This window comes from Callorhinus ursinus, unplaced genomic scaffold, assembly GCF_003265705.2.
Source record: "Callorhinus ursinus isolate GAN/ISIS: 27379988/994484 unplaced genomic scaffold, GSC_fseal_2.0 scaffold2, whole genome shotgun sequence".
Taxonomy (NCBI): domain Eukaryota; kingdom Metazoa; phylum Chordata; class Mammalia; order Carnivora; family Otariidae; genus Callorhinus; species Callorhinus ursinus.
Window position 1 is genome coordinate 78,664,715 of NW_027397064.1, and position 19,235 is coordinate 78,683,949.

Sequence of the window (19,235 nt, forward strand, 5' to 3'; positions counted from 1 at the left end):
TGAGCCTCTGGAGTTTTGTTTTTCCTGCTTTCTTCCCAATCAATTCTAAATTATTTCCAAGCACACAGTTGATTAGTTCGTTGAGCGAAGAGTCATTGCTGTGAGAACCAGAGCAGTAATGCAGGGGAACGAGAATCATGGCCTCTCGGAGTTAATAGGGACCCTACAAGTCAGCCCTTCCAGCCTCCTCTCAATGCGCAACTCCCGTCTCCACAAGCCCTCACCAGTGACGATGAGCTCTTGAAACTCAATTGGCTCCAACTGCTGGAATGTTGTGTCCTTATATTGATTTAAATCTGCCTCCCTGAAGCATTAGACCCGGCACCGTCCTCCAGAACAAGACAGACCAAGGCCCAAGAGACCTGCCTATGTCAACATCATTGCTTTGTTTCATTTTGGGAGCTGTGTTCATTGTCTAAATCTTTTTTCTCTCATCTCAGAGAGAAAAAGAAGGACAGATGTGCTTCCTTCCTAAAAGTTGTGTGCGTTTGTCCTGATTTGAAGGACTCCAAAGGTGTCCAAGGTTAAGACATCACTGAAACATTGTATTAGTTTGCACAAGGAGAAATTAAACTCTGAAGGGCTTTGGTAACAACCTGAAAGAATGTTTCCAAAACATTAACTAAAAAGCAGGAAGTCCTTGAGTTAATGTTGATACTCATTTTTTATCAACACAAATATCATGCCAAAACAAGTTTTGTTTTGTGTTATTATATTGAAATGTAATTCACATACCATAAAATTCACCCCTTTAATAAAAGGGTACATTCTGTGGTTGCTGGAATCTTCACAAGATTTGACAACCATCCCCACTATCTAATTTCAGAACATGTTCATCACCCCAAAAAGAAACTGGGTACCCCTTAGCAGTCACTCCCCATCTTCCTAAGCACTTGTCTTTATAGCTTGGCCTCTGTTAGATATTTCATATAAATAGAAGCATACAACACGTGGCTTTTGTGACCATTTTCTTTCACTTAGTATGTTTTTAAGGCTCATCCATATTGTAGCTTTCACTTTCATGACTGAATAATATTCCATTACACAGATTAACCACATTTTATGTATCCATTCATCAGCAGGATGGACATTTGGGTTGTTTCCACTTTTTGGCAATTATGAATGCTGCTATGAGCATTCATATACAAGTGTTTATGTGGACATCTGCTCTCATTTCTCCTTTCACTTCATGTACCCAGGAGTGGAATTTCTGGGTCATGTAGTAACTCTATAGGAATTAACTTTTTGAAGAACTGACTGTTTTCCAAAGCAGCTGCACCATTTTACATTCCCACCAGCACTGTATGAGTTGCAATTTCTCCACATCCTTGTTACTGTCTTCTTTATTATAACCATCCTAGTGAGTATGAAGTGGCATTTCTTTGTGATGTTGATTTTTATATCAGGAGAAGTTGGTTTTGTTTGTTTGTTTGTTTTGAGAGAGAGAGAGTGGGAGGGAAGGAGGGAAGAGGGAGAGAGAGAATCTTAAGCAGGCTCCATGCCCAGCGCTAAGCCTGACTCAGGGCTGGATCCCACAACCCTGAGATCATGACCTGAGCCAAAATCAAGAGTCGGATGCTTAACCGACTGAGCCACCCAGGCGCCCCTCATGAGTTTTTATAATTGACACTTAACACATCATTAAAATTTATTTCAACATAAAACATGGATACAGAGATGTTTCTAGGCATTGTAAGACACTGTTGTACTGCTGTCTTAACATGTACAAAGTGGTCCAGATGAGGGAATAATCTCACGGAAACTATAAATTATACATACCCATGTGCTTTAGGAACGAGAACAGTGGACTAGAAGGAAAGGGCGTATAAAGGGATTTATGATAGGGTTTCTGTGCTCCTCACTCCAGTAGCTAATACTGAGTATTGTCCAGGAAGGCAGCATACCAACATATGGTGTAAATGAATTCACATAAACATGGGTATAACTCCCACCTCTCTGAGGCTCAGTTTCCTCATCTGTAAAATGGAGCCAATAAGATCCACAATTCAGTATTGTGAAAATTAGATATATTCAGGCAAAAAAATGGATCTACTACAGTGCCCAACATTCTAGAAGATGCTTAAGTCATGGTCAGTGTTATTCTGTAATAAAAAGTTTAGACCAATTTATACCAGGTTTACACCAAACTCAGAAAGCAGTGACCCCTTAAAGGAAAGATTACTAATAAGTGATAATCACTCACAATGTACCAGCTCAAAGACTTGGCATCCTGAAGCCCGTACAACACCCTAGTGCCAAATCACACCTCAAGCATCTCCAGGCCCCTAGGTCTGTAACTCATAAGCTCAGTTCCATGAGGCCTTTAATTTCTGAGGGTCCTAGCAAAATTAACTATTCCATGGTTATCTTCTGTACTCTAAAAATAAATAAAATTTTAATGTGTAGCCATAAATACTGTTTAGGAAAGGTGAGGAGCTATGTCTTGTGCAGGTACTCACTGACTCACCAACTCTGCTATTACAGCTTTGGAGCCTTCCAGAAACTGCTGTGATAACACCAACTGTAAACATGAAGCAGATGTCCTCTAAATCTTCACCATTTCCATGCAGGCTAGCCTGACCTCCACTACCTGCATGCATCTCTTTGCCGGAGGGCTTCTCTGGCTGCGAGAGCCCTCCCTGTCTCCTGATACAGGCCAGAAGGACAGACATCCCAGGTGGGGGATGAGAATGGTCAGCAACAAGTAAAGTTTCTGAGACACTGAAGAAATACAGTGAATAATGGTTTCCTCCCCGCCGCCCCACCCCCCGACTCCCCAGCACTGTTTCATGGTGTCTTGCCACCCTAACCTCCTTGGTGCTCGTCTGGCAGGCCTTAATCAGCAGCAGCAGCAACAGACTTTTACTGAGCACCTACTTGGTACCATTATGTACAAGGCACTCTGCTAGGCCAGGGCCTTCATGAGCCTGTAGCAGCCTCATGCAATGACTGATCAGAGTGGGGGTAAAAACTCTAGCTCCCTTTGAGGCATGTATTCCAAACTGGCTCCAGAGCTCCTGTTGGGCTGAAACCCTGTTGCCCATGGTAGTAACTTGCATGAGGACACATGCTATATTGGCTTCCTGTACTTCCCTGCCTCATTTCTCCACTCTTCTTCAGTGTCTCTTGGATTCACCTCCCCGAGAAACCTGCACTTGAATCCTTGTCTCGGTGCCTGCTTCTGGTGAAGCCCAAAGTAAAACAAAATCCTAGACATTTTGCTCTTTCATTCAGTAGTTCCTAAGAGAGTCTGGATGTGTTGAATCGCTGTCAAATATGGAGCCATCACACTTGGCTGATATCCAGACAAGGGGGTGAATGGAAATCGAAATCCCTGTTAAAAGTCTACAAGCTGTGGGCCTAGGACACTCATGTGGAAAAAAGAGTGCCTTTTTCTCCATAAAAGGGTGCTGATCACTTGCCAAGTCTTGGGCCCATGGGGCTACTTCTGCCCGGAATATTACCAATTTCCGATTTACACAAAGGAGAACTACAGGCTCATGAAGGCCCCGGCCTAGCAGAGTGCCTTGTACATAATGGTACCGAGTAGGTGCTCAGTAAAAGTCTGCTGCTGCTGCTGATGATGATTAAGGCCTGCCAGACGAGCACCAAGGAGGTTAGGGTGGCAAGACACCATGCAACAGTGCTGGGGGCTGGGGGTGGTGGTGGGAGGAAACCATTATTCACTGTATTTCTTCAGGGTCTCAGAAACTTTACTTGCTGCTGACCATTCTCATCCCCCACCTCCAAGATTTCAGCAGTCATGGAGTCTCACGGTGTCTTTCTGTACCCCTTCACTCCTCTTTACCCCACCACCCACCTTCCCATTTATCTGAGGCTGGGCTGCAAATTCCCAAAGCAGAAAAAACTCCGCTGTGCACAACCCATACCTGGCAGTGACCATCCGTTTTTCCCCAACACTGTTATATCTTGTCCCGCGTCCACGAATCTGCCCATGTCCAGATGTAGTCTCACGATGAAGACCTCCAACATTCTCCTCCCCGCTCTGCTGCCTGCCCACACCTCTGCTGGGATGACTCTGTAACTGAGGATATAAACCCTCAGCCAGCACCGGCCCCAGACGTTCCCATCCCCCTCCCCACACTGGCTCTGCGCCCCAAGGAAGGCAGCTGGTGCCAGTTCCAGCCAAAGCCAAGGCTGCTCCCAGGAGAGCCTATAATGAAACCGAAGAAGCAACAATTGGCTTCTACCGAGTTGCCACAGTGATGCCAACCATGTCTCAAGAATGAACAAAGGCAGCACAAGAGAATGAATCTTGTAAACCTTCTTCCTGCAGGAAACCAGGCTAAAATTCTTTCTTTTCTGCCAAATGTCCCGCTGCGTGGACACACAGGCACCATCAGGACCGCAGACAGCCATGAAAAAAACACTCTGGGAAAGCGAACTGCCCAAGTGATAATGAAGAAATTCAGAATTATTGCCTGGCTAACAGGCAAAATGAAGACACAAGTGTTACTTCTGTTCAAGAAATTAATGGAATCTGTGTTGCAAAAATAAGGTGCTTACTTATAGGTGATTTTCATGTCATATCAAAATATAATGACCTCCCCCCACCCCCCGCCAGTCTTCCCCATTTAACTGCTCTGTGTCCTAATTTGACAAGATGCAGGGATTAGTAGATTGAGTCAGGGAAACTGGTTCTAGTCCAGCACCTCGCCCTTCATATATTGTCACCTTAAACAATTTGCCTATTTTTCTGGGCCTCCTCCTCTCTATAAAGGGAAAGACTGGATCTTTCTGGCTCTAATGTGCAATAATAATGTTCTAAGATTTTCCCCATAAGAACAGCTCCAGTCTTGACCACATATCAAACAAGAGAAGGTAAACTTTACACTGGCGTGAGCTCGATGTTTTACATACTTAGGAGAAATGAGTAAAAATTGCTGCTATAGTTTTTTCCGCAGATCTGGTTTTCTGCCAAGTCAAGTCTGAAAAAAAAATCAAACTTTCCTCACTAGAAAGAGAGTGTAAAGCCGTTCCACGGAAGGTAGAATGTAGGACTTAGTTTGCCAAGTGGAAGATAGCACAGAAAACTCCGAGCCCTCTTTCTGGGACACATCGCCCCGGGGGCAGCTTCCTGGCACAGCCCTGTGCCATCCAGTCAAATTATCATCCTGCCAACCTCTCCCAGTTAGGCCGAGACGCACAGTGGCATCTCCAAGAGGGAAGCCACATGGTGGCACAGGCAGTGTCTTCCCTTTAGTTAAAACGTGAAATATAAAACTTTTGCCCAGGCTTTCACTTGGCTAGGTATGGTGCATACAGAGGCTTCTGATAAACATGCACTGCAAATATTTACTACAAATAGAACTAATATTCTATTAATTCTTTTTCACTCTTCAGAAACAGCTTATAGAATTCTAATTTTCCCATGTATTGGACCACAGTTTTGCTCTTATGGTATGTCCAGACCCCTTGTCTCCATTTGTACCTCATGATTTTACAGGCTGGGTGGGAAAATTAGCTTCCCTTTCTGGGAATGGAGAGTCACTTCTCATGAGCATGTAGAAGGCAACAATTTGAGCTGACAGTAGAATCCAGAATTTCTGGTTCCCAGCCAAGCCTTCTACCCATAACACCATATTGCATCTTGTCATTGATCCTCCAAGAACATATTTTAACTCTCAACCATAGATTTTCTAAGAACTCCATATATTTGGGTTTAAAACCTGATGCAGTATAAACCCAGAGTGCGATGGTGGGCTTTTACTTATTACTAATAAAATAACTCCCATAAAACACAGGACAAAAAAACGTCCCATAGAGTAGAATAATTACATTAGTGCAAATCAGCAACAGTCATCAAGTTCAGCATAGCTATGTCACGTTTGGTGTTCAAAGTGTCACCCCCATTGGATGAGAGTACACCAGCACCATAAAAGGGCTACTGATACAAACCCTAAATAGGCCTTCACCAGCCAGCTAAGTCTAGGATGGATAGGCTGGAACTCAGGATACACAGACGCAAGCATCCCAGTCCAATGGGCCTCTGTCCTCATCCAGGAGAACCAAATTTTGGTCCATAGGGGCAGAGGCAGATTGCTCAACTGACAGAGGAAGTACTTGGGGCACCAAAAAACAATTTTTTTAAGATCTGTTGTTGTTGAATTCAGCCACAATTATGTAATCAGAAAATCTAGAAGAAGCTTTCTTAAGTGTAGCTGACATAGAAGCTTTGCATCTTTTAAAAGATTTTAAATTTTACTTGGAGGACCGGGCACCATATTTTTCAGTGCTTAAGGTACTAGAAGGGCTGGGTGGGCACAAACAAGGTAAGAGTGGATGAGCAAGATCTCCCCACACTTCTGCCTGCCCTGCCCGTCATTCCTGACTTGAAGTTCCACCCTGTGAACCTTTAATGGCTAAGACAACAAAAGAGACTCTGGCTCTAGAAGGCTAACTGTCATCAGAAATAGCTCTTGTCTGTTGCCAGGAGCAGCACTTAGCTTATCAGATTCATTAGTTAATAGAACCCAGATAAACCAATTATTCATTTCAGCGAAGAGTGTGTGTGTGTGTGTGTGTGCGCGCGCGCGGGCGGTATGTGTGCTGGGGAGAGGGAGGGAGTGGAGTTCCCCGGGCCAGTAGGGAAAATCAGGGTGGCAGGGAGACGGCAGCAAAGCCAAATGCCACCTCCTTCACATCCAGCCTAGGAGGGACCAGCAAAAAAATCGTTTAAACCGATTACTCCAAACAGCTATCGCTCAACTATCCAGGGTAATAACTGGTTAATAGGCACCCACAACTCAGTTAGCTGACGGGCTGCTTCCTGATACCTTCTCCCTTGAGAAGGGAACCCTGTGTTCATCAGTTCTCACTCTATTTCCTTTCAATACCTCCCTCTTTATAAGCATGTTTTAGGAAAAGGAAGGAGTCTGTGTTTTCTTCTGTGAATTTTTTCCTGTGTCCTCCCTCCGACTATTGCCTCTCTCTGCCTCCTTTGTCAAACTACCCGGAAGTCGGTTTTGTCCCTACTTCCTCACCCCTCCACCCCACATTCTGCCATCCAATTTTTGCCCTCATTCAGCTGCTTTCTTGGAGGGCTCCGCAGCCTCTTAATCACCAAATCTTAAGACCTCTGACAGCCCACAATGTCCTCAAAATGTAAAAACCAGTTAGAGCTACACACCAGCCCCGCCTGTTGAAATCCTGATGCGCTGTCCGTCTCCCAGGCTTCACTCTGCTCAGCCTCTTCCCTCCTGACTCCTCCTCCTTCTCCCCGACACCAGTTCTCCTTGCTGCCAACTCCAAATAGAGAACAGACCCGCCCTCCCTCTTGTTGAGCCCCTTCTCTCCTCTGCAGCTTCCTCTTCTGTGCTCACCCCCATAGGAGAGCTCCAACACTCCTGTACTTTCAGCCATAAGCTGTGTGCAGAAAATGCCAAGTCCGTCTCTAACCCTGAGCCCCCAAACCCTGTTACCAGCTGTCTGATTAAAACCTCCACCTGGAGGTCCCCACATACCCCAAACAATGCACGTCGCGGAGAGAGCTCCTTGCTCTCTTCCTCCTCCACCTCTTCCAAACCACCCACCTCCGTCTACCACTGTCACCAGTCATCTAGGCTGAAAAGCACAAGCTACCTTGCCCACAGCTCTCCCTGACCACCATCACCCAGTCGCTTCCCCAGTCATGGTTCATTTATTTGGTCTATCTCTTGCCTGGCATCTCAACTACCCTTACCACTTTTCACCTAGACTTCTGCAAAAGCCTTGTAGGGGTCTGCTTATCTCTTCTACCTCTATTCTACATCCTTTGCCAAATCCATCTGGCTTTGACCCAATTCCTAAAGATGGCACTCAACCATTTGCTAAGATGCCCTACTGTACGTATGCCCTGCAGATAGGTGCCTTCCACAGTGCGGGACCTACCAACCTCCCCTCCCAGACGAATCCTTCCCTACCCAACACCCCAGCATGTGCTTGCAGTGACGTCCATGCATCCACCTCACTGCTCTAACTGTTCTCATGGAATGGCATATTGATACCTTCACCTTGTTATCTGTCACAACACTACCTGGTCTTTAGGCCTCATGCCAAATGTTATCTCTCCCAAGATAAAGGTTCTTCTTGAGCCTCTCAAAGAGATGTCATTTCTCTCTCTCTCTTTCTCTCAACTTCTGTGGCACTTTGATACTCTGCCAGGAGGACTCTGACACAAACTACTCCATATTATAGTCATCTGGAAGCAGCATGTTATGGAAAGAAGTTAGGATCCAGGGCCAGAGATTGGAGCAGGAGAGGTATAATATATTCGAATGACTCTCCTGCCAGACACTATGATTTTCCTGGGTCATCACATAGATTTCTCACAACTACTCTCTAAGGTTAACTACCACTCTTTACATTTTACTAGTGACAAGGTCAGGCTCAGAGAGGTCCCTGATGAGCAAAGGGTCATGAAGCCCATATTACATTTGCTTCATGTGATGGAAGTGAGAACCAACAAATGGAAGGCATATAAGGAGTGCATGTCTGGCTCAGTCAGTAGAGCATGCGACTCTTGATCTCGGGGTTCTGAGTTTGAGCCCCATGTAGGGTGTAGAGGTTACTTTAAAAAATAAAATAAAGTCTATAAAATGCTATTCTTTTAAAATGAAAAGCATACAAAGATCATTTTACAAATTGCAAAGTACTATACATGGATTTGTTATTAACATTATAACTTATCTTACCCTTTTAGTTACTTTTTAGTTATTTATTTATTTTTAGATGTTCAGTTATTTATTTAGGACATGTTTTCTATCTTATCCATATTTGGATTCCCTACAGCATCTATGACAATTATTAAAAATGCTTTAAAAATAAAATAAAAATGATTAAACAGTTGTTTAATTAAATGGAATTCCTGATGCCACGGCTTGAATTAATAGTATTTTGAAAATTTCCACTGCAAAATAAGAGTTCCCATTTATTGAGGAGGTAAGTGCATGTGCCAGGCATAGAATAGCTCTAATCTCCGCAGCAATGATGGAAGGCTTGGGTTATTGTCCCTGGTTTACATATGGGGAAGTAAGAAAATAGGATAGCAAGTGACAGTCACACAGCTAACAAGCAACAGAGGCAGGAGGATCTTATCTCAAAGCTCATGATTTCCTGCCATCCCACACTCCGGACCACAGGGTCCAATTCGCACAGATGCCCTCGAGATCCAAAAGGGTTTCTGCATCAGCGGTGATTCCTGTCCCTTACGAGCCCAGAAACATCACTTTTTTTCTTATACATGTGAGCACTGAGAGCTCCCCTCTCGGATTCCACTCAATATCACCACAACCTCTTAAACATTGGTATAACCAGCACTCTCCTCCACACAGCTGAACATATTTTATATATCCTTAAGGTTTTTGTTTTAATTCCAGTTAGTTAATACACAGTGTTCTATTAGTTTCAGGTGTGCAATATAGTGATTCAGCAATTCTGTGCATTACTCAGTGCTCATCATGGTAAGTGTACTCTTTATATTCTTACAGATTTAGAGTTTCTCTTCTCACTGCTTTATTCAGTGAATACTGATAGAACGCTTCATGTGCCAGGCATTCCTCCAGACACTGGGAACACAAACGAGACGTGGGTTCCTGTTTCTGTGGAGCTTCCATTCTAACAGAGTGGGAGGAGACAGGCAGTAAGCAACCAAATCATAACATAATTTCTGCTAGTGTTGCGATGTGATGGAAGTGAGGAGGGTCAGGGAGGAGGGTTCTGAGCCTGTAACATCAGAGCACAGGCTTGGAGTTCTGTCAGCTACAGGAAGAGCAAGGGGCAGAGTGCTCCAGGTAGAGGTGACATAAAAAGGGCCGCCTTGAGCTAGGAAATTGTTGGAAAGTGGGCTGGGCTATCTGGACATTGCAAGGAGCAAGGTCCCATGAGGTGATGGAGGAAGAGCCAGGCAGAGGCCTAGTGCTAAAACGCCCTGTCATCCATCCTGTAATACACTTTTAAGCAAAGGAATGGCCCAATGTGGCTTCTCTTTCTAAAGTATTACCCTAGCTGTTCTGCGAGGACTTGGTGTTTGGGGAGGGAATGGGAAGACAAACAGGGAGGCCACTCAGGAGGTCATTTAGGAGTCCAGAAAGACAAGGGGCAGCCTGGACTGAGGAACGGGCAATGCAGATGCAAAGAAGAGGGTGGTTGTGAGGTAGAGTCAGGAGGTGGGTCCATGCCACAAACAGAGATGACAAAGAAGCACACGATGAAACCCCACAACTGTCCATGAGTCTGACACGCTGATCTCCATACCAGGGTCACATGCCACATATTGCCTACTGAAGTCAACCCAACAAGGCTGACCAAGACAGAAAAACCTATTTATCTTTATTCTCAAAACACTCTTCAGAGATTGCCTCTCCTCCTCTGACCTCCAAGGTAAAGTATGCCAACTGTGGAGTGATCCGAGTAGTCCAGAAATCAAGGCAAAGAGAGAGCCCGAGGCACAGAGTTGCTCATGCCCACATCTTTCATCCCCACAACTATCCTGTGGAAATGGTGCCAAAACCCCCATATGACAGGGACAACAGTTTCCCCAACATCACTCAGTCGGTAGGTGACAGATCCACAATGGAGCCCAGATCTGTCTGACCGCAATGTCCATGCTCCTTGAACCACACCACGTATGAAATCAAGAGACTCCACTGCACAGACAATGGAATTCACAATGGCTGGAGTGACCAGGAGTTGATAACACCAGCTCCTGAAACCACCCAGGGTTCTGCTCCTTAACTACAGTTTCTCCCTCTATTTTCAAAATTCTCTAGGCAAAAATACTTTCATTTATTTACCATTTAATTATTGGTGGTCCCTTGAGTCAGGCAAACTGCTAGATCCCAGAAAACCAAAAACGAGAAGAACACATTCCCTAAGTACCGAAAGTCCAGAGTCTGATAGGGGAGGCAAAGAAGCAGCAAGGAAAGGTGGCTTTTCACTCCTTGGTCCTTTAAAACTTTGTAAAGGCTAGGGTTAAACTGACACTAGAAATTTGACTGATATTTTCAGGGACTTCATTGCTTTTATGCCACATTGGCTTCATTATGTAGATAACTTCACAGATTCATTCCATTTTATTATTCTGTAAGAGGACTAATAAAAAAAAGTGTCAACCTAAAAAATGCGAAGTTTCAGGCAAAGTAACTCTTTTCTATTTTAAGCAGCCTTCAGAATGTTAGCAGTGCTAATCATCAGCACCTCACTGGACAGTTATGACCAATTCTAAGTGTAACGTGGGAAATGGTAGGAAAAGAAAACACTATCAGCTACTAGAACCAGGTACACTGGGGAGTACCCTACAAAAACTGCCTCACGGAATCTTCAGACAACCCCATGGAGTAGATAATATTGGGACACCCATTTTACTAAAGGTGGTTAAATGACTTGCACAAGGTTACCCAGTGAATAAGTGTGGGATAAAACAAGGGCCCAAATTCTTTTTTTTTTTTTTTTTTAAGATTTACTTATTTATTTGAGAGAGAGCCAGGGGAGAAGCAGAGGAGAGGGAGAGAAAGAATCCCAAAGAGACTCCCCGCTGAGTGCAGAGCCCTAAGTGGGGGCTCAATCCCACAACCCAGAGATCCCAAACCGAGCCAAAATCAAAAGTCAGACACTCAACCGACCGAGCCACCCGGGTTCCCCAACAAGGACCCAAATTCTTAATGCCTGTTCTGTTCTGCTAAAGCCAGGGTGGTTCTTTAAGATGACTGAAGGGTTAGAAATAAGAAACTGGATTGATAGACCTAGCTTTGTTTTGTCTGGAAGGAAAGAATCTTGGAGGGTTATTAATTAAAACATATTCACGGTATTTTTTAAAATAAATTGAGACAGCTGCTCTCCATCTCCCCAGAGGACAGAAGAAAAGGCTTCCACCCTCAGCCTGGCAGATGAAGATAAAAATGAGATAAGGAATGTCCAGACAGTGGGATCTTGCTGGACCCTGGGGAGTCCTGGTGTCCCTAAAATTGTTTGCCAAACCACAAATGCCCCCTCTTAACCCTACTCTTTCTTCAAGGGCCATTTCAAATCCCACTCACTGGTAAGTCTTTTTTATTTTTTTCTGGTTATTTTCTGTCTTTGAGAATATATGTCTTTTCCCCAATTGAGTGGCAACTCTCTCGAGGGAAGGAGCCGGGACTTACCTACCCGCTCTGTCTCCAAAGCATTTCTTTGGAAAATGAATCTGCATAGTGATTCTACAAGTAATCGTCTGAGCTGCCCTGAAAAGTCTAATTTTCAGCCTGGTAAACACTAGAACGCTTTGCCAGATCAATTCCATATCTGTGACTGTGGGCAATGCTGAAATAAAAGAAAAGCCAGGCCAGCCAAAACTTTTAATGGAAATGGTAGCAATAGTAACTAATTAGGTTGGAAAGATATGAGACAGAGACAAGGCAAACGACTTCTGTCTGGAGACCATGAGGTTGATGTGCAGATGAACCTAATGACAGGAAATTACCTTTATCTTAAGAGAGACTGCTGAGTGGCACCCACCCCATACGCAGCCTACGTCTCTAACCATTCAACTATCCCTGCCCTGAACTACACAGTAGGATGCGAGGGATAGTGATCTCTACACCTGCCTCCTCACCTGCCTCCTTCTGGGCCACCTGAGCCACAAAAGGCAGCTCCACATCTGTCAACTGCTCACCTTTCTCTCCCCGACCTTCCATTGGTGCCCACAGGCCAGGATATGAGGTCAGGAAGCTCTGGGCTTAGGGCCACACACACAAAAGGACTTTCCTTTTCTCCCTGGATCAGATGTGTCCCAAAGGACTTACGATCCCAGTGACCACTCTGTTCCCACATGCTCCATGTCTGACTTAGCCTGGGACACAAACACATGGGCACAGCAATCAGATAAGAAGCCACCTCAGCCCTCTGGGTTAATGGGCAAAGCCTGGGGTCCAGTCATCATGTAGTGAGCTGGGCCATGCACTCAGTTCCACACATGGGCGCATGAGTACCTCCGGTGTCTGAAGCCCAGGACCTTCACAACAGACAGCTAGTGCCTTGAGTGAAGCAGAGCAAGCTGCCTCTCCCAGGCCATCTCTTTGAGGAGAAGGTAGTCTCTGTGACACCAGGGGAGGAGACTTCCCACTTCCCCCTGAAGGCCGATAAGCCCCTCTTCAGGGAACAACTCTCTCTACCATGCTTCCTTAATTAAAGGAGCCTCCCCAGACAGCACCTGAGGGCCTCAAACAGGTGGCTTCCCTCTAATTCCCCTTCCATGGGTCTGAAGGCCGCTGCTACTTCATTGTCCTTCTCTGTTTCCAGCAATATCACACTGAGGGCCACCCCTCCCTGCGGTAAGGCAGGTAGGTTCTGAGCTTCTCCCTCCCCAGGCTCCCCCTCCCCGAGCTCCCTCCCCCTGAATTCCCCCTCCCCAAGCTCCCCCCCTCCAAGCTCTCCCTCCGGGGACTTCCAAATGATCAATGATCCCCTGTTTGCTTTGATCCCCTTGGTCTCCACCTTCACAGCCATTTGCTTCCCTCTAGGCACTAGGACTTGCTCTCCTCCCTCCTTTTCTGCTGAATTATTTAAACATCAAGAACTAGATAAAATTTACTTGCAGAATCGACTGGTGGGAGAAGAGGTGACTTCCTGCTGTCTCCTCTGTCCTTGCTCCTTTGTCTTTGTTCTCGCCACCCTCCACAGCCCTCACTTTGGCTCCAACCCCTCTCACACACAGCTTTGCCAATTCCTCCTCCACTGGCTAAAAACATGTGCACATTTTTGCTATTCTAAAAAACAGAGTCTGTTTTTTAGACTCTTGTCTAAAGTCTGTTCTTTAGACTTTTTTAGACCCTTGTTTCTACTTCAACTATTCACCAGGCTTGGGCGGGGGGAGGGGGGGGGAGTATAATAAAGTCCTTGCTTCCTTCCCCTAACTCATTCCTTTTGCTAAACTGGTGGCAGCAAAGACCCCACTGTGGTCCCATCCAGCAATGCCAACAGCCCCCACCCCCCGCGGCCCCCCCCCAGTCACTGCTATACTGTGCTTTTTGCAGCATCCGCCCCTCCTGCCCACCTCCCCCTTCTAGGAGGCTCTGTCCTACAGCTCTGCTTTCTCCTGGGGGCTGCTGCGGGCTCTTACTCTCTTCTTTCTGAACGCTGGCCTTCCCTGGGGAAAAGCTTTTGTTCCCTGTCGCTCTCTCAACCACTGCATCCCCATCACAGTTTTTGCCATCACCCTGGACCGTCCACAAACTCTTGCTTTAGCATTTTTCTTTAAGTCAATTCATTTTTCCTTAAATATACTTTCAATAAAACTTCCACATTACTATGATCGGTGAAAAGTTAGCATCACATGCTCTAAGAGAAGGCACGAAAAATAAATACAACAAAAACAAAGCAATAGGAAGGAATTCTAGCTAGATACCACTGCCTGCCAAGGGCTCCAAACCTAAGATCCGTTCTTTTCTTTTGTTAAAAGGTAAATTCCAAAGTATTAGAGATTAAAGACTAGCACCAAATGGAGGCTTTCTCTGTGACAGAATAAGAAGGACTGAAAAGGGAATAAAAAGGAAATAACTTGTCACTATGTAATTCAATGTCACCTAAGGCCATGTTTGTGTGCTGCCTAAAATTGTCAACAACCAAGAGAATTTTCCAACTAAATACAAGGATTAGCTCTTACTCCTCTATGGTTCTCTTCAGGTGACTCACAGTTATGACTTCTTCAATGGTTGACCACATCTTAGCTCCATTCTACCTGTCCTTAGAAAATGAGATCATAGACGTTAAATTGAAACCAGGTAGACAAAAAAAAACAAAACACTGGAAATGGCAGAATTAGTACAGAACGCAGCAATTCACAAAGGCTAGAGCCCAGATCCACCCTGGATAGGGCTACCCAACAGTGCTCGAGCCTGGGATGTGTCCAGAGACTGCCCATCAGTGACATCTAATCAATCAGTAATACAGAATATGACAGCCAACATCTGAAAAGTTCACATGCCAAATGCTGCATTAGACACCCCTATGTATATATGCCCTGCGATCTTCACAATACCCTCATTAGGTTGAGGCCATTATTATTTCCAATGTGAGGAAACCAACGTTTAGAGAAGTTAAGGAACAGGCCAACAATTTCCAGTAAGCAGCAGATCCAGGATCTGCACCAAGTGTATCTGAGTCCAGAGCCCGTGCTCTTAACTCTTCTGTGCCCCCAATGCTGAGAACAAAAAGCAATTTTAAGCCTCACAGACCTCAAAATAATAGCCTGCTGCTCTGAAGCACAATTAAGACAATGGGTTGACACAACAGGAAAACTGTTCAATATGTAATTAAACATAATTACTAGTGTCCTCTAATTGTTTGGGAAAATAAGTTTCTCCCCCTTGACAAGCTATAATTCTGGTATGTGCTGAGAGAAGGTTCAAGTCTTTGCTTCAATCTGTGTATCTGTGGCACATGCATAGATTACTGGTCGAATTTCACGGTAGATACTAGAGTCGTTTAAAAATATCTTCAATATGTAACTTAAGAGTCAAATAAGCTAGGACTCAGAAGGATCTTAACCATCCTGCCCTTTATTTGGAGAAATCAGAGCCCAGAGAAGGAACTTCCCAATGACATGCAAGTTTCTGCCTTTTACTCAAAGAAGGGCTCAGTGAACCTCACTAATTAGACAGGTTAAGGTCAGGCTGCCAAAAGCTGAAAACCTGGCTTCGCCACTTAGCAGCTGTGTGACCTTGGGCAAGATACTTAACCTCTCTGAGCCTGAGCCATGAAGATCATAATAGTAACCATTGCATTGGGTTTGTGAGAATTAAATGAGTTAATATATGTAAACAGTTGGAACACTACCTGGATACGTGGCATCTGATCAGTATGTAGTCATTAAAACTGCTTTAAACAGTAAGCCACCTTTGTATAACAGGTCTTGGAAATACTCCAATGTACTCATCAGGGCTGCAAAAACAATAATAAAGATGTGTTCTCATCTGCTGAGGAGCCATCGGAGGAGATCTCCCATATCTACTGCACAGAGCTCAAACTATGAAGCAAAGAAGCTTAGCCAAGGTTCTTTTAAGGATGAAGAGAACACAGAAATTAAACCTTAGTGCACTGTATTGTGCTATTTAAACTCTGCAAAGTTTGGGGCACCTGGGTGGCTCAGTCAGTTAAGCATCTGACTCTTGATTTCAGCTCGGGTCATAATCTCCAGGTCGTGAGATAAGCCCAATGTCGGGATCCAAGCTGATCATGGAGCCTGCTTAAGATTCTCTCTCTCCCTCTGCCTCTGCCCCTCCCCACTGTGCTCTCAAGCTCTCTCTCAAATAAATAAATAAATAAATAAGCTCTGCAAAAATGGGCTGCAGTGCCAGTAGCCATACTCTTGTGGGTAGACTTGTTTATTTGAATAATCATGTTTCCAGACGAGAGAGAGAGAGAGGGAGAAAGAAAGGAAAGAAGAAAGAAAAAGAAAGAAAGAAAGAAAGAAAGAAAGAAAGAAAGAAAGAAAGAGAGAGAGAGAGAGAGAGAGAAAGAAAGAAAGGAAGGAAGGAAGGAAGGAAGGAAGGAAGGAAGGAAGGAAGGAAGGAAGGAAGGAAGGAAGAAGAAAGAAAGAAAAGAAAGAAAAGAAAGAAGGAAAGAAAGAAAGAAAGAAAGAAAGAAAGAAAGAAAGAAAGAAAGAAAGAAAGAAAGAGAGAAAGAAAGAAAGGAAGGAAGAAAGGAAGAAAGGAAGAAAGAAAAGTGCAACATGAGCAAATATTTATTGAGAATATACTTAGTTAAAAAGCACTCGGCACTCCATGAGATACAAAGAAATTTAGAGTAAGGTTATCTAAGGCAAGTTTGGCAAATATCTACAACTATGCCCCACTTCTTTCTTACACCCCATGGCAGATATCACTAAAGGATCACAGCACACTTGCCCACACAGCCCAAGGACAGCTTAAATACGGCCTTCAAATTCTCAACACAGTGCTCCAAGAAGCTACTTCCAGTCTGTACGCATTGTGTTTCAGGGGATAACGGTATAAGCAGGCAACCCAAGAGGAAGGCATGGGACTAAAACTCAGCAGGAGCCAAGAATTATTTTTACTTAGGTTCTTTTGACAAGACATTTGCATTTAAACAGCTAAGAATATAATACAAAATACATCTTGTGTGTGTTGTAAGGGAGAGAGTCAAAGCATGCAAGTAACAATACACATAAGCAATGTGAGATGTTCTTTTTGTAAGGCTCTTTGCTGGCATACACAAGCACTCCGAAACCATTTTCATTCTCCCCAGACTCCCATAAAAAAATTTGGTAGCATATTCATTTGAAAGGTAAGAAATGTAAAGGGAAAAGGTAAGAAATGTGAAGGAACAGAGACTGCATGGTACTTATTAAAGATGTCCTGCAGCTCGCAGCCATCTCAGCCTTGCTCCTTGTAAAGTCAGAGGAGAACCCGGGACTCAGAGAAATGAAAAAACCTGAGGAGGAAGAGGAGTCCAAGAAGACAAGCAGTGCTTCTGCTTGGCCTACCAACCACAAAAGGCACTGCCCAGTCTGCATATAGAAAGGAGGCATTGAAATGAGGGGAAAGAGGGCGAGGATTTGTGTCATGCGCAATCCTGACTTTTGGAAAGCCCTGGTGAGTTCAACGAAGAGGTCGCCTCCGTGTAGAGCCCACCCCCAAGAAAGGCAAGAAGTAACAGATCCTATTTAATTCAAGTCAGAAATGTTTACAAAGTATCCCTTGCTTACATTTGTTCCAAGTATTCTAGTCTCTAGAGAGGATGCTGACCCTTTAAGAAAAGGCTATTACTGAGGCCATTATCCAGATGGCATATGATGCTTCCTCCGAAGTACCAAAGAGATTGATGGGGAGGGTTTTCCAGAAGCAAGGAGGTGGCAAGCCGGGAGGGAAGGAGAGCCATGTTGGCTGACAGGAGCCCGCTATGGGTGTGCCCAGCATGGGGGTGTCTTAGCCTAAAACCTCCTTAGTACTCTTTCCAAGTGTTACCTTTTTATTTAATTTTGGAGTAAGAAATATGTTTACATGGTTCAAGCACCAAAAAGCATAAAAGGGTATACAGTGAGAAATCTCCCTCCCTGCCCTCCACTCCATTCCCCTCCAGCTCATAGGCCAACTACTGCTATGGGTTTCTCACCCGTCTTCCCAGAGTTCTCTGTACATACAGAAGCACACTGAGATTCTTAGTTTTCTCCCTTTATGCCATAAAAGATGACATGATATATACCTGTCTTCCACCTTGCTTGTTTCACTTAGTGTATCTTGAAGATCTTTCCATATATTAGTACAAAGAGAGCTTTCTCACAATAAATCTTTTTAACTTGCATGTAATAAATGCAATCTGAAGTATTCCTCTAAATGATTTTGACAGTCATGTACCCTCATGTAACGGTCCCCTAAAACAAGATAGAGGACATTTGCATGGTGTCCCTTTTCCAAGCAACCCCACCTCGGCAACCATCACTTTTGATTTCCACCACGACAATGCCATGTTTTTTATACATGCTATAGTGACATAAAAATATCCTGTTCTGTTAGACTGGTAATGAATTCCATGAGGTATTTCACCCCTCTGTGAAGCTTGCTCCAACACAGCTGCCCCCACCCCATCTGCCCCACGTCTGCCAGGTGTCCTCCCTCTGCTCCCACCCCTGTACCTGCCCTCCCATAATGCACCATAATAGCCTCTGGAGTGATCTCTTTCTCCCCCTTAGACTCTAAGCCTGGGCTCCATTCTTGGTCACCCATGTATCCATAGTATCTACTGACAAAGCACCAACTAAATAGTTGTTAAGCCCTTTCTAAAAGGCAGTTTGTAATTAGAAAGTAAAAGTATCAATTCCCTGATTGATGCTGCCGTAGAAGTGGCCAGACACGGCGCCTGGGTGGCTCAGTTGCTTAAGCAACTGCCTTCGGCTCAGGTCATGGTCCCGGAGTCCCGGGATCGAGTCCCGCGTCGGGCTCCAGTCCCGCGTCGGGCTCCCTGCTCAGCGGGGAGTCTGCTTCTCCCTCTGACCCTCCCCCCTCTCATGTGCTCTCTCTCTCTCTCTCTCTCTCTCTCAAATAAATAAATAAATAAATCTTTAAACAAACAAACAAACTTCAGTTCATAATTCAAGCAACTGTCAGAAAGGAGACGGGAAGCTTGCAAAGCAGCCGAGGCGGGCCAGCCCTGTGATGGGGAAGAGCCATTCTCAGGATTCTCCTGGCAGACAGGGAGGGGTCTCTGTATCAGTTTCTGCCTTTGTTGATGGAAGAAAAGGA

The 19,235-nt window shown here is 44.7% G+C and overlaps 1 protein-coding gene across 3 annotated transcripts in view; it reads right to left on the bottom strand.

Moving 5' to 3' along the window:
- Positions 1 to 19,235, bottom strand: part of KIF5C (kinesin family member 5C) — a 147,674-nt gene that overhangs the window by 105,905 nt on the left and 22,534 nt on the right. The window contains exon 1 of one of the 3 annotated variants that reach the window (XM_073884202.1): positions 3,891 to 3,996. The exons of the other annotated variants lie outside the window; for them this stretch is intronic. The gene's annotated coding sequence lies outside the window, so the exon portion shown is untranslated. Of the gene's footprint in view, positions 1 to 3,890; positions 3,997 to 19,235 lie in introns of those variants that run through there. 3 annotated transcript variants of the gene reach the window in all.